Genomic DNA, 12617 nt, shown 5'->3' with positions numbered 1-12617 from the left:
GGTGTCGTAGTCATTTTCGTTCTGATGGGTGGTAATATTTCACACGAAGCATGAATGGATTCCAATGTCTTGGAGCGTATTGAAACCTATAGGGCGTTAAAGGAGAGAAATTGAGAGCAACGAATATATAGTTCGTCTCGGGGTACGCGTCAAAATGAGCGTAATTTTCATAGTACTATTTTGACAAGTGACCCTGAATTCTTTGTTAAAAATTTGACAATTCACACTGTATAATGAAGTAACAACAAGGTCAGTGAGAAGTGAGATTATTGGATGGAAATGAAATGTGGGCTCACCTATGTAGTCAATCAACTAGTATGCTGAAATATCTCTCTGACAATTGGTTAGTGGACGAGGGGTACATACCAGCTGTTTTTAAAATATATCCTTAAATTTTCGTCGTGAGATTTTTCAAATGTAGTGTTTATGGGAAGCTTACACAAGCAGCACAACCAAATTATGTAGGTTTGTTACGAAAAAATTGTCGTGAGTGTGACTTAGATGTCGCTGAGTTTCACAATTATGGTCAAATAACAGAAAAAAACACAACAAACGTCTAGAAGGTTTTCAAATAGTTATTTATGCAACTAGTTGCGAAAAGTGGTAGTTTTTGTCACTAGATGTGATGTCGAGCAAAGCGAGTTTGATAAGCACATCGTGTGACAAAAACTACCACTTTCGCAACGTGTTGCATACAACGTTTTCTGCAACCAGCTGCGAAAAATGATCTTTTGAAATGCGAAGGCGATATTTTAATATCTGACAGGGACTTCGTCGCACTTTTAGGGTTCTAGGTATGAAAAATCCATTTCACCACTAGTGACGAAAAGCATATATGAAAATCCATTTCACTACTAGTGGTGAAAAGTAAAATATAGAAAACTAGAGAAAAAAAGACCATTCGATCGCCACCCAAATCACGCATGAAAAAGTTCAATTTTCGCAGCGCAGTTGCCACTCTACTTGTACAACTAATTACTACCTCTTTGAGTTAAGTATCCACGCCTGTAGAACCATCAAAAAATCGTAATTTTTCAAATTCAACGAGTCGTGACGAGTAATATCTTGCACCCACGGGACTAATTTTTTATACCATGACATGACTATTAGAATTGGTTGCAACCTCAATCAGATCTATCGCACGCATGAAGTGATCTAGGGAGTACAGGTGCTCCGGAATATCCGGACTAAGAACATCCAAAAATATAAAATTTGTGACGAAATGTTTAATAAAACTCCATTCAACCCCGTGATACGCTATCAAATTTGAATGTTTTCATTCAGAATCCACTCAAAACGGTACCGTCCTTTCGAGTATTTCCCAATTGCAAAGCCACTATGAGCAAATCAACACCAGGCAAATAATAATTATCTGTTATTATGGGTGAGAGTACCTAATGTAATCTCGATTTTGTCTTGATCGTGAACAATTCAAATACAATGATAGCTAACATTGTTAACAAAATGGCTTCTCTCGTCAAAACAAAATGGTGGTCGTCCATCAATTAGCTATGTCACATAGCATTCAAAGCTTGAGATAGAATTAACTTTGGAGTATGACCAGTTTTACCGAAGATTGTTCATAAAGAACTTACAACTTTCGGTTCAGTACCCATATCAATATATCAAGTTGAATGACTTGACTGACGATTGGCACGATATGACGAAATGTTGATGCTTCAATAATATGTTCAAGAACACAACTGTTCTAGTTGAGTTCATACTGAGCGTCATTAAATGACAAAAATTAATTCCATTAAAATTTCTCTCAAGCTATGTTTGCCTGTTACCACGGCAGAGTAAAAGTAACTTTTACTCTGCCGTGCTGTTACTCCTCATTTGATCGAAAAATCTAGTAAAATCCAATTTCTTCATTATCTGTTATCTGATAACCGATAGCTCACAGTTGACATTGCAATTCGAAAATTTTGTAGTTGGTAGCTGACTACCAAGATTATTATTGACTAACAAACGTAATGTTCGACAGAGATGTTTACTGTTCAAGAACTAAGTACCGACTGACGATATGATTCTACTTGCTCGCCTATTTATAAACAGAAAATTTGGTAGTCGGTAGTTTTTGTAGTTGCGAGCTGGATTGACATTCAAAATTGCAAAGACACCATGAGTTGATATGCAGAAAATTTGGTAGTCGGTAGTTTTCGAAGTTGGTAGTTTTGGTAGCTGGATTGATATTCCAAATTGCAAAGCAACTATGAGCAAATCAACACCAGGCAAATAATAATTATCTGTTATCTGATAACCGATAGCTCAGAGTTAACATTGCAATTCGAAAGTTTGGTAGTTGGTAGCTAACTACCAAGGCTATAATTGACTACCAAGCGTAATTTTTGGAGAAGAGATGTTTGCTATTCGAGAACACCACGACGACTGACAAAATTATGCTACATGCCCGCCTATTAAGCTTTAAACATTTTAAAGTTTTTGGTAGTTGACTACCATACTGGTAGTTGACGACCAAACAGCTGGATATCGACTAAAGATCCTGCTTGCCTCCAGAAAAAATCTAGAAAAAGAAAAAAGACCTCACCAGGCTTTAGCCGGTCTATTCTTGTTTCTTGTAGTCAGCAAGCAATTTTGTTGAATTTTGCATATTGTGAGCATTGACTGATTTATCGTCAAAAACAATATGACTCTCCAAAACCAGTCGCTTTTAAAGTATGCTAAAGAGCTAGCGTTCTAATTCCCATCACTCATCTAAAGTGCAAAGAGCCTTGAGCAATGAGCATAGCATCGGTTCCCCATTAAACACTGGTAGTCCACTACATTGAAGTTATGTACTTCCGGGAATGGTTTTGATGACGTTCCAAATTCGTTTCCATGTGTACAAATATTCGCCTTTTTCCTTACTGTTAACGAAGCTATTTGGACATGTCACCCATCTTTTAGACCACTTCATTTGCAAATGTCTGCTCTCAAAATTGAGGTATTGGTGATATGTATCTTTTACCACTTCCTTTGCTGGGATTTTAAACTTCAAAGAAGCAGTATGTGATAATCAACTCGAAAAAAGCATTGTCTGGAAAGGCATTGTTAAATTTTGTTATTAGCCGCAAAAAGACTAACCCTTACAGGATATTATGGTTAGATGATGAATAATGGTTAGATGATATGGAAGACGGTCCTGCTTGATTGATTCTGTTAATGATTCCTTTGAAGATTTGAGCTAGAAATCGACCAATACTCGTGACCTTGCGGATCTCTTCTATTACTCATGTTTTTTTTAATAAAACCATTAAAGGAGAGATGACATAGCCGTCGTCCGTGAAAGTCTTCGAAAGGTTTCAATAAACATTGTTTTACAGAAACTTAAAAAAAAACTTTGCACACTTTTCCACGATCTGAACGTGTACATGAGTTATAATTTATAGCCAACGAAGTGACTACACGCCATAAGGATTCCCTTTTTTTCAAACTGATGTTTATTTTTTCTCGCTAATTAAAGCTTATTTTCACATTGAAAAAAGTAGGTTTAATAAGTGAGAGAAAACAAACAGTGCGGAAAGATGATATATTGGGCGGTACAAGGATATTCTGCAAAGTGTACGCTTCTCCTATACGTATCTAAATGAATAAGTAATTAAAATTATAATACGGTAATGTGTGTTTGTGCTATCTCATGAGACGCATACTGTCAGCAAACATTTATTTCACCTTTCTTCATTCATTAATATTATTCATTGGAATAACCCCCCCATCCATAAGCATACACATACGCATACATTCATATCTCCACACACTAACCGTATACACCAGTTCCATATATACATTTCGATGCACAGAAAATATTTTCCAGAAACCGTTCTTTCGGATATTTAAATCGTATGTTAATTTCGAGGTTCTCGTCTCACTTGTCATGACGATAAAACAACTTGGAAATTGAAACGAGTCAATATTATTCCATCTTAGATCGGATAAAATTGAATAAAATAAACTGGGAGTTGATGTGGCGGGTACGGTTTGATAGATATATGAATAAAATTGTTGGATATTCCTTCAAATAGATACTGGCAGCAGGGGTAGGGGAACGATTTTCGGTGTTATATATATCTATGTACATTCGGGAATGGGAAAAAATATATTTTCCTGATGGTTTTTCCATCTTAAGTGGGATAATAATATTTATTTATGTAAAACCGGTAATTTGTTGTCTTTGATAGAAACTTAATTGAATGAAGAGAAATTGTACTGATGAACGGTAATGGATCAGTTTATAAAGTTCGGTTGAGTTAGTGGTATTATTTAATTTATGCAGGAAAATTTTAATACTCCAAGAGTTTTATTGCTGTTTGATGATCCTCCTTCAAAGAGTTTTCCCGTATTCTGTTCTGTGATTATACTTTAGAACAATATTCATTATTACAGCCAACGAACAAAAGTTTGTGAAGTACGAATACCGAATACATAAGGATATAACAAACGAGGCATCCCACTCATCCATATTTATCCCCGGTCTTTTATTACTCTCTTCTCGTATATAAAATTGCAATATACCTTAAAGGAAAATTGAAATGACTTTGTTTGCATAAATTAAGTAGTTTTTAACAACATCAAATTGACTATAAATTAGTTTAGTCCCGATAAGTGGACGTAATATATAGTTTGAAGAGATGGAATGGCCAAAGCGTTATGGTTTTATGGAAATTTTGTTGAAAACTTTAATCGGAAATTAGAGATGTAACATGTATCCCGTGGTATCGTGGTCTTTTGTTGAAGCAGAAATGTATGCAATTATAATTTGAGATGAATAATTCAGCATGCATTTTCAGTGAATATCTTACAATGCTGAAACATGGTATAACAATAGTTGACTTACTGAAAAGCTTGTAAATATTTATCTCAAATACTTGGAAAGATTGCCTTTGATACTCATGGTTGTGCTGCATATTTTATAGTAAAGACTAGACATTTGACATCCGCGTTAAGAAAAATTCATACAAATGAATTACAAAATACCTTAACGTGTAGATTGATAATAGAGAACGTTAGCTAAACGGCCGCTAACGCTAATTTCCAACGCTAAATCCCCCGCTAACGCTAAAATCAACGGTAATGCCCTGTCAATAAATGGCACCATTGTGAATGCATACACATGGACGACGAAATTTTCGATTTTTTTTTTCATTTATTATTTTAAAAGGTCATCCGGATCAATATTTTATTACTGCAATCCGTAGACCTAATTTGCAGGAAGGTAGCGACACTGAGCTGGAAAAAATGTATTCACTTTACAATGCGCTGTTCGACGACAAACATTCTCCACTACACAACAAACGCGTGGTTAACCTGCAATTGAAACACCTGAAATTAATTTTGTGATTATTACTCTCACAATGTGATCGGATTAACATTTTATCAATGGAATTAGTAGATCTGACTTGTAGGAAGCAAGCAGTATTAAGCTGTAAACGTTTTTTATTCTCTTTTTAATGTTACAAATAGTATCCTCCACACGACGAACATGCAGTTGGAAAATGTGATCCGTCAAACCTTTTATTGCAATCAAAAGTGAATAAAACTTTTCCAGCTTTATACTGCTTGCTTCCTACAAGTCAGATCTACTAATTCCATTGATAAAATGTTAATCCGATCACATTGTGATAGTAATAATCACAAAATTAATTTCATGTGTTTCAATTGCAGGTTAACACATACGCGCGGTGTTCGGATGTCAAAATTACTTAACTAGAAGTTTAATTCAAAAATTACACTTCAGGCCTATGTTGTTGTCTCGTTTTCGCTTATGTGATGAAATAGAGTACACACTTGTCACTATCAGTCTCGGCAAGCCTCAACTTCTTCGTGACAAGTGTGTAATATATATTACTTCATTTGTGTTATCATTAATTTTACAATAAAGACTAGATGAACCATAGGACAATTTTCGTTCTGCTCCTATGTTACAGTGCGTTTTTTTTAGTTCGGCCACGACAGAGTAAAGTTAACCTTTATTTTACTCTGACGTGGTTCGGCACATATTTAAGATTTTTTAGAGCTTTGAAAGTCATCAAAGTTCCCAGTCAATAAAGTGTTTCCAGGTTACGCCAAAATATCATAGACTGGAAAGCAATTAATTGGAAATTTTTGAAAATTAAGATCGATTTAAAAGAAGAATAAATTGTCTAATCATGGCAGAGTAAAAGTAACCCTGGCAGGAGCGGTTCATTATTGAAAAGTCAAATGAGGGACCTAATGCACTGTATGAAAATGAACTGAAATGAACACTGACATAAGTTGAAAAATTTAATTCGCAAAATATATAAGACTACTAGATAATTCAGGTCCCTAGTCAAACAAGCGCCAACTGATTCTTGTTGACGGTTCTGGACAAAACCTAAGCCTAGAAGTTTTGAAAGAATTTTTAAGATCCGCGCTAACTTCAGTCTTTCAGCCATTCCTAAGTCATTACAACTTGTAATGAAACTTTATTACGGATTTCTAATTTTACTATGATGATCTCAACAATTTCTCCGTCAGCAGCATTGCTACACGATTGCATCTCATTTAAGTCCGTGTTTAGCACTGTACGAAGTACAAAGGGGCTCTGGCTCATAGGATTACGATGCCGTGTGTAATTATTGGAATTCCAAGCAGACGGTATCTTGAATAAATCAAAACCATTTTTTTTCTGAAAGATAGTCGAAATAGTGAGGCCAGGTTCGAAGATGAGCATATTCGGGTCGGCTCTTCGTGAGTTAGGGCCGCCTAAGTGTTTTAAGGTCTTTTGGGGATATTTACGGATATTTACGGTCGATACCGATCGAGGAAAAGGTTATTGAATTCGAGTGAGTGGACCGTAAGTTATGGCCCTAGCTGTATTTGGGGAGGTCACGCAGATCGCCATTTTATTAGAAACGGTGGAGCACACACCACTTCCGATGTAAACATGTAAAAAAAGTCACCACATCATCAAGACGACGAGAATCATCACAAGAGGTGAATTATTGTATGAAATTGGCCATTTTATCATCAACTGTGGTGTGTAACCCGCGTATCTGTATATAACTTAAGTAAATTTGATCCGATTTCGCTAATTTTTGATTCCGGTAATTTTTTAATTTGGGTCCTTGGACTAAGGCCGCTACTAGGGCCCTATGTGTATTTATATTCAATAAATTAAAATTTTAGGTCAATTTGAAATTTATGTTACATTTTAAAGGAACGTCGTACAGGGCTTCGCAATTTCGCTATTCGCAATTTCCTAGATGTACACATTTCATAATAATTTCTCTTTAACTACGTTTACGGTCAAATTAGGGCGACAGACACACTAGGGTCACCTACGCAATAGATTTACGGGTTCGTACGGGGCTCAGTCGCAGTAAACGCTCCGACTGTTCTGACGGCTTGTTTTATTTTATTTAAGCTCTGCATTGCTGATGTACTAGTACTTGGCAGAGCATGGTTATGTTTCCAATACTGATTACCTTCTGCAGCTTCAAATTACTGTAAAACAAGCATTTTCTTTCCTTGCCATTTCCGTCTAATATAAATATGCAATTTAGTGTACATGAAAATCTCTACAATCGCAAAACCAAAATCCTTGAGGCTATTATCTAGTCTTTTCTACTCACCATGGACTTTTAGCACATACATAATAATGGCACATCCTTTCCGCAGATACGGTATGAACATTCATATATATTTATTAAAAAAATATGCCATAGGTAAATACACCATTTATACAAAGTGTAATACCATATCGCTATTACATAATTTTCAGCTTTACAAGTCTTCCCATACAAAAGATGGTACTAAAAGCAGCCAAGCATATATTTAAAATATAACATTTTTCATACTTCACGTAACATAAAATTTATACTTACGAACATAAATGCGATACCTTCCATCCATTCAGTTTTCCTTCGTGTATATCTCGGTTTATTTTGCGGTTCGTAAAATGCGTTCATTATAATATTAAAAGTATCATATTCGTTACACGCTGAACTAAACAATTGCCATCATGTTAATGGCATAAGCGTCATAATAATTTGATCGTTTTATATTTTGAAGTCTACGTAAATTCACTCACTGCTTTCAGGGCAAACCTTAAAAAATATTTGTTAAAAGCTCGAATAAACAACTGTTCTCATTGGCATTAACTACATCAGGTAGTAATGGATATCTGCTGGAGCCGAGTGAGCAAAGTTAATCTCAACAATTAGACTTGATAGAATGGCTAATATACTCAACGGGTTTTATTTCAATTATTGATTCATATTAAAAAAAAGAGATTTCTATATAGACTGAATGGAGCTGTTTTGTCTAGATCTAGCAACTGAATTTCGACATTGTGGGCCATTCAAATTCATACCTTGTCTGGGGGGAAGAATATTAGAGTGACACCTGCGCTTCTTACATTTTGAATTTCTTCCCCATTGTGTTTTTAAGTGCAGGAGTGGCGAACTATTTGAATGACCCCAAAATTGACAAATGTTCGAAGACATTTACTTAATCAAGGGCAATAAAATCAAAAGATTATTTCTTTCCGTAGCTAATTTTGATTCATTCGTGGGATCAAGAAATAGTAGATTACATACCCTTCTTTAGAACTTTTTATTTTGCTACGTGTGCCGTTTGTAGCTCGAGGCGAAGGCAAGGGATGCAACCACACAAGGCAAAGTACAAAGTTCCAAACAGTTATGAAGGTTTTTACTTAGCCATTGGGAAATGATTTTTGATGTTCAATTGAATGAAATAATAACTCATTTCCAGGAGCTTAGTAGTGAGTTAACCCTTTTTATCAATGAAAGTAAATAGATAGGTATGGTCAAACGTTCAAATTTGTTCTAGCCGGAGCACATACGGATTTGCATGGCGCCACCTCAAACGAACTCATTTCTAGTGCAAGAGTTCGTTTGAGGTGGCGCCATGCAAATCCGTATGTGCTCCGACTTGTATGGACTGGCCATACCTACTTATCTACTTTCATTGCTTTTTATTACTCGCCGTTAGAAAACGACTCATCACCGCTTCGCTCAAAACCAGTTTTTCGCAATTTTTGGCAAGCAAACAAAAAGCGGTGCTGACTTGCTGGGAAATTTTTTGTTTCGACATGTGAGATATATTCCTCGCCTTCGGCTCGAAATACAAAATTCCTACATCCCTCAACAAAGGTTGTCCCAGCATGAGAGTAATATACTATTCATATGATCCATCCTGTTCTGACATTGTAGTAATCTAACTTACATTGATCTTCGGCTGATTAACGATTTCCACGCAAGACTTTTCTTAATCAGTAAATGTGCATTGGTAAAAATGATAGGGCAACATACATCACATCTTTTAGATACATCCTGCATACCATGGGTAACATCACTGAGTGTGATAAGAGCGTGCAAAAAACAACAAAGCATTGGTGTCACTCCTGGAGACAATTAATACTGTACTACGATGAACCTTATTACAAAGACTTTCTATGTGCTTTTGTCAAAGCAATAAATAGCCAATCCCTCAATTATATTATCTCACTTTGGCACTGCCTTCGTAAATTTTGAAGACTTTCTTTTCAATGTTTGTTCGCTTCAATTCGATAACGAAACAATTATTTATTCAAAGTTATTGCCTATCATCCCTTGTATAGAAATCAACGCCGGAACCACAGTTTATTACAATCGGAAGTAAAAATTCCGTTGCGGGCTTTTATTAATAATGTAATGACTCTTACATGCATAGATATCTGTCTGTTCCATCGACAGAGCGAAGATCAAGTTTACTTTAAATTATTGAGAAATGAAAAAGGTTTTTTGTGCTTGTCCCAGGCCTCGAGCAATTGTATTTTGTTTTCAGTATAAAATTATCTTAATTTACCATTCGTTCTTCAGATTATTCGCGTAGCTTCGAATTCGCTTCGACACCCTGCTCTATGTTTACTTTTTCGGATAACTTTTCGATTCCGGAAGACCACCTAAATGTGCAAGTTCACCATTTTACGTAAACAACGATTTCGCTAATTTAAAGAGCAAATTACATGATTCGGGATTGTAAAACTTTCTGTATCCGTGCGTCATTCGCACGTACTTCATAACGTTCTTGGATGGACAACATTTAGGGGCAGGCAGTGTCAAGCAATTACGTTTCCGCTGTTGGCAATCGGCTCGGGGACAATCATCTTGTATACCGTTTCGTCGAAAGCATTCACAACCGCGATACAGTATTCCAGCACGCAGTTCTCGGGAAGGACAACGCCGACGTACTTGTGTCGCCTAAATAAAGAGGATTCATTTAGAAAGCAACTTTCGAAGAACTCTTTCTACGATTTGAGTCACGGGGATACAAAAGGTCATACAAAATGACTAATAGTTCGATCCTTCCAGCGAAAGGAAATCAATCAATTCAGAGAAGGTTATAACGATTGTTGTCGACTTCCATTTATTTCTCATTGACGCGTGTTATAGGCAACAGGCGACAGTAAACATTATAAATTAACTGAAAATTTTCCGCTCGCAATCTTTCTGTGACCGTGCGTCATTTTGACGTACTTCAATACGTTCTTAGATGGACAACAGGCAGGATTCGGCAATTTCAAGCAGGTGGATTTCACGTATTGACATTCGATTCTTGGGCAATCGTTTTGTAGACCATTTCGTCGAAAGCAGTCACACCCTCTGTAGAGATTTCCACCGCGTAGTTCACGCTCCTTACAATCCTGCTGGAACTGTACTTTCCGTTTAACCTAAGTGGAAAGAAACTTTGAAACAGCAACGACGTTGATTGGTAATGCAAAATCCCGTTGCAGTTATGGTATAGCGTTCAAATGCAACGATTGCATGTCGTTTATCGCAGGGAAAGTGTAATTTGAACAATTCGCAGGAATGAAATTATCGTTTTGCGTTACAATTTTATTAGTGTTTTGAGTACTAAGTACGAACACGGGTGATTCGTTTTAATTACAATTAAAATTGATTTTAAAAGAAAGAAAAAAAATATGCGAAAGTAAGTATAGGCACTGGAACGATTGACATGTGTACACAACTGGCACAGCATTTATTTAATCAATTTTTACGACAAAATTTATTTTTTTTATCGAAGATTGCATGTTGCCAGAAATAATAATAATGCAAAATAGGAACCTATCCCATCAAACACAATATTATTCATAAATAGAGCAACACAAGACGACACGAACATAAAATTGTTTTGGCGAAACGAAATAACTTATGACCTTGAAACTCGGAAACAATATAAGCAAAACGAAACACTAAAATTACTCCGAATAGAATTTCAACTCAAATAACAATTCGCTTCTTCTCTACCTTTTTTTATCTAACGATTTTGAATAAACTTTTAAAAACGTAAAACTTTTGCCTTAGATAACTATTTAACAATTGAAATAGATTAACTTTGCTTGAAACAAATCAAGTGTAAGCAATCAATGCGAAGTGAAAGCGTAAGCTTTTTTTTAAGATTTCCTTTTCGACGCTTAACATCGTCAAAATCGTTTCCCTCACAGTCAACTAATCATTACTGTAGATCACTAGTTGTTGGAAGAAAAAAGTTCTCGCCCATCCTCAATTTAGATCGAATGCGACAGATAGCAATATTTGTGGTCGCAATATTTGTACGAACAATACGATCGATACGAGCAACATCGTCGATAGCAGCTATGATAACGGTAGTGACGCTTTAAACAAAGATAGCAAAAATACGAAACCTCGCTTGGACACAGGTAGGAACATCCGTGATGGGAGGACAAGCAGCAACTGTCAGCACACATTTTGTTGTTTGCAAGTTATCTGAATTTGGAAAAGAGAGAAAAACGGGAGGTCACTTCACTGCTTAATTTTTGCAAATTTTCACAACTCACTTTTCTTAACGATTGGAGAAAATAATCGGTGAAATTATGCGTCGTTTAACAGGGCAGCGTTTCCTTGCAAGCTCACAATGAATTTAAAACTTTTTTTTATTATTAAGGTGTAGGTCACCAAATTTTTGTGATTTTTTTCCGGAAAACTTTTTTTGGGATGTTTCTTGTTCGAAAATTGAATTTGAAATGAAAATTTCTCGTAAATTACATGGCCTACACACTAAATTACAAAGTCGGTTGCTATAGTTTTCTCGGCATTGATTAAACAGCTTGGAAAGCATGATGAAAATTGTACCGAAAATAAACAGCAAGTTGTTTATCGATATGCTGTTCGGCATGCTTTTAAAAACGGTTGCTTCTTGTCTGTCCTTGAATCGAAAGGATTACGTTACGTTTTCATAAAGTTTGTTTTGATGAAAAAGTTTACTGACCTATTTTACTGACGATATTATTGAAACACACGAAACGATTTATCAGTTTATTTGCGTTCCAGAATTGTGGTTTGTTTTGTGGATAATTTAGCAAAAATTTATCTGTGAATGTACCATCCTAAATATACATTTTTATTAACGAAATTTTGTGTACATATTGAAGTTGATGGGAGAATGGTGAAAAGGCACCACACACACAGTGATTTTTTGTAAGGCCATAAAAATTTCAAGGAAATTCTTTTCTAGTTATAAAAAACGTAAAAAAAAATTGGGTGCGTCGCGGCGTCAAAAGGGATCCGTTGTCAAATTAAGTATCCTTAAAACCTTAATTTGTTCACCATAAGTGACACATTAAAATT

The 12617-nt window shown here is 35.8% G+C and overlaps 1 long non-coding RNA gene across 1 annotated transcript; it reads right to left on the bottom strand.

Annotated features, from left to right (window-relative positions):
* Positions 1-10362: 10362 nt before the first annotated feature.
* Positions 10363-12020, bottom strand: LOC119066158. Its single transcript, XR_005085708.1, has 3 exons — positions 11828-12020; positions 11675-11756; positions 10363-10696 (listed from the first exon to the last, which is right to left on the bottom strand). It is a non-coding gene; the product is annotated as an uncharacterized LOC119066158 (long non-coding RNA).
* Positions 12021-12617: the final 597 nt, after the last annotated feature.

The sequence above is a fragment of the Bradysia coprophila genome, chromosome IV (assembly GCF_014529535.1).
Source record: "Bradysia coprophila strain Holo2 chromosome IV, BU_Bcop_v1, whole genome shotgun sequence".
Lineage (NCBI taxonomy): Eukaryota > Metazoa > Arthropoda > Insecta > Diptera > Sciaridae > Bradysia > Bradysia coprophila.
Note: the sequence above shows the minus strand (reverse complement) of the source record. Positions and strands in the feature narration are given on the sequence as shown.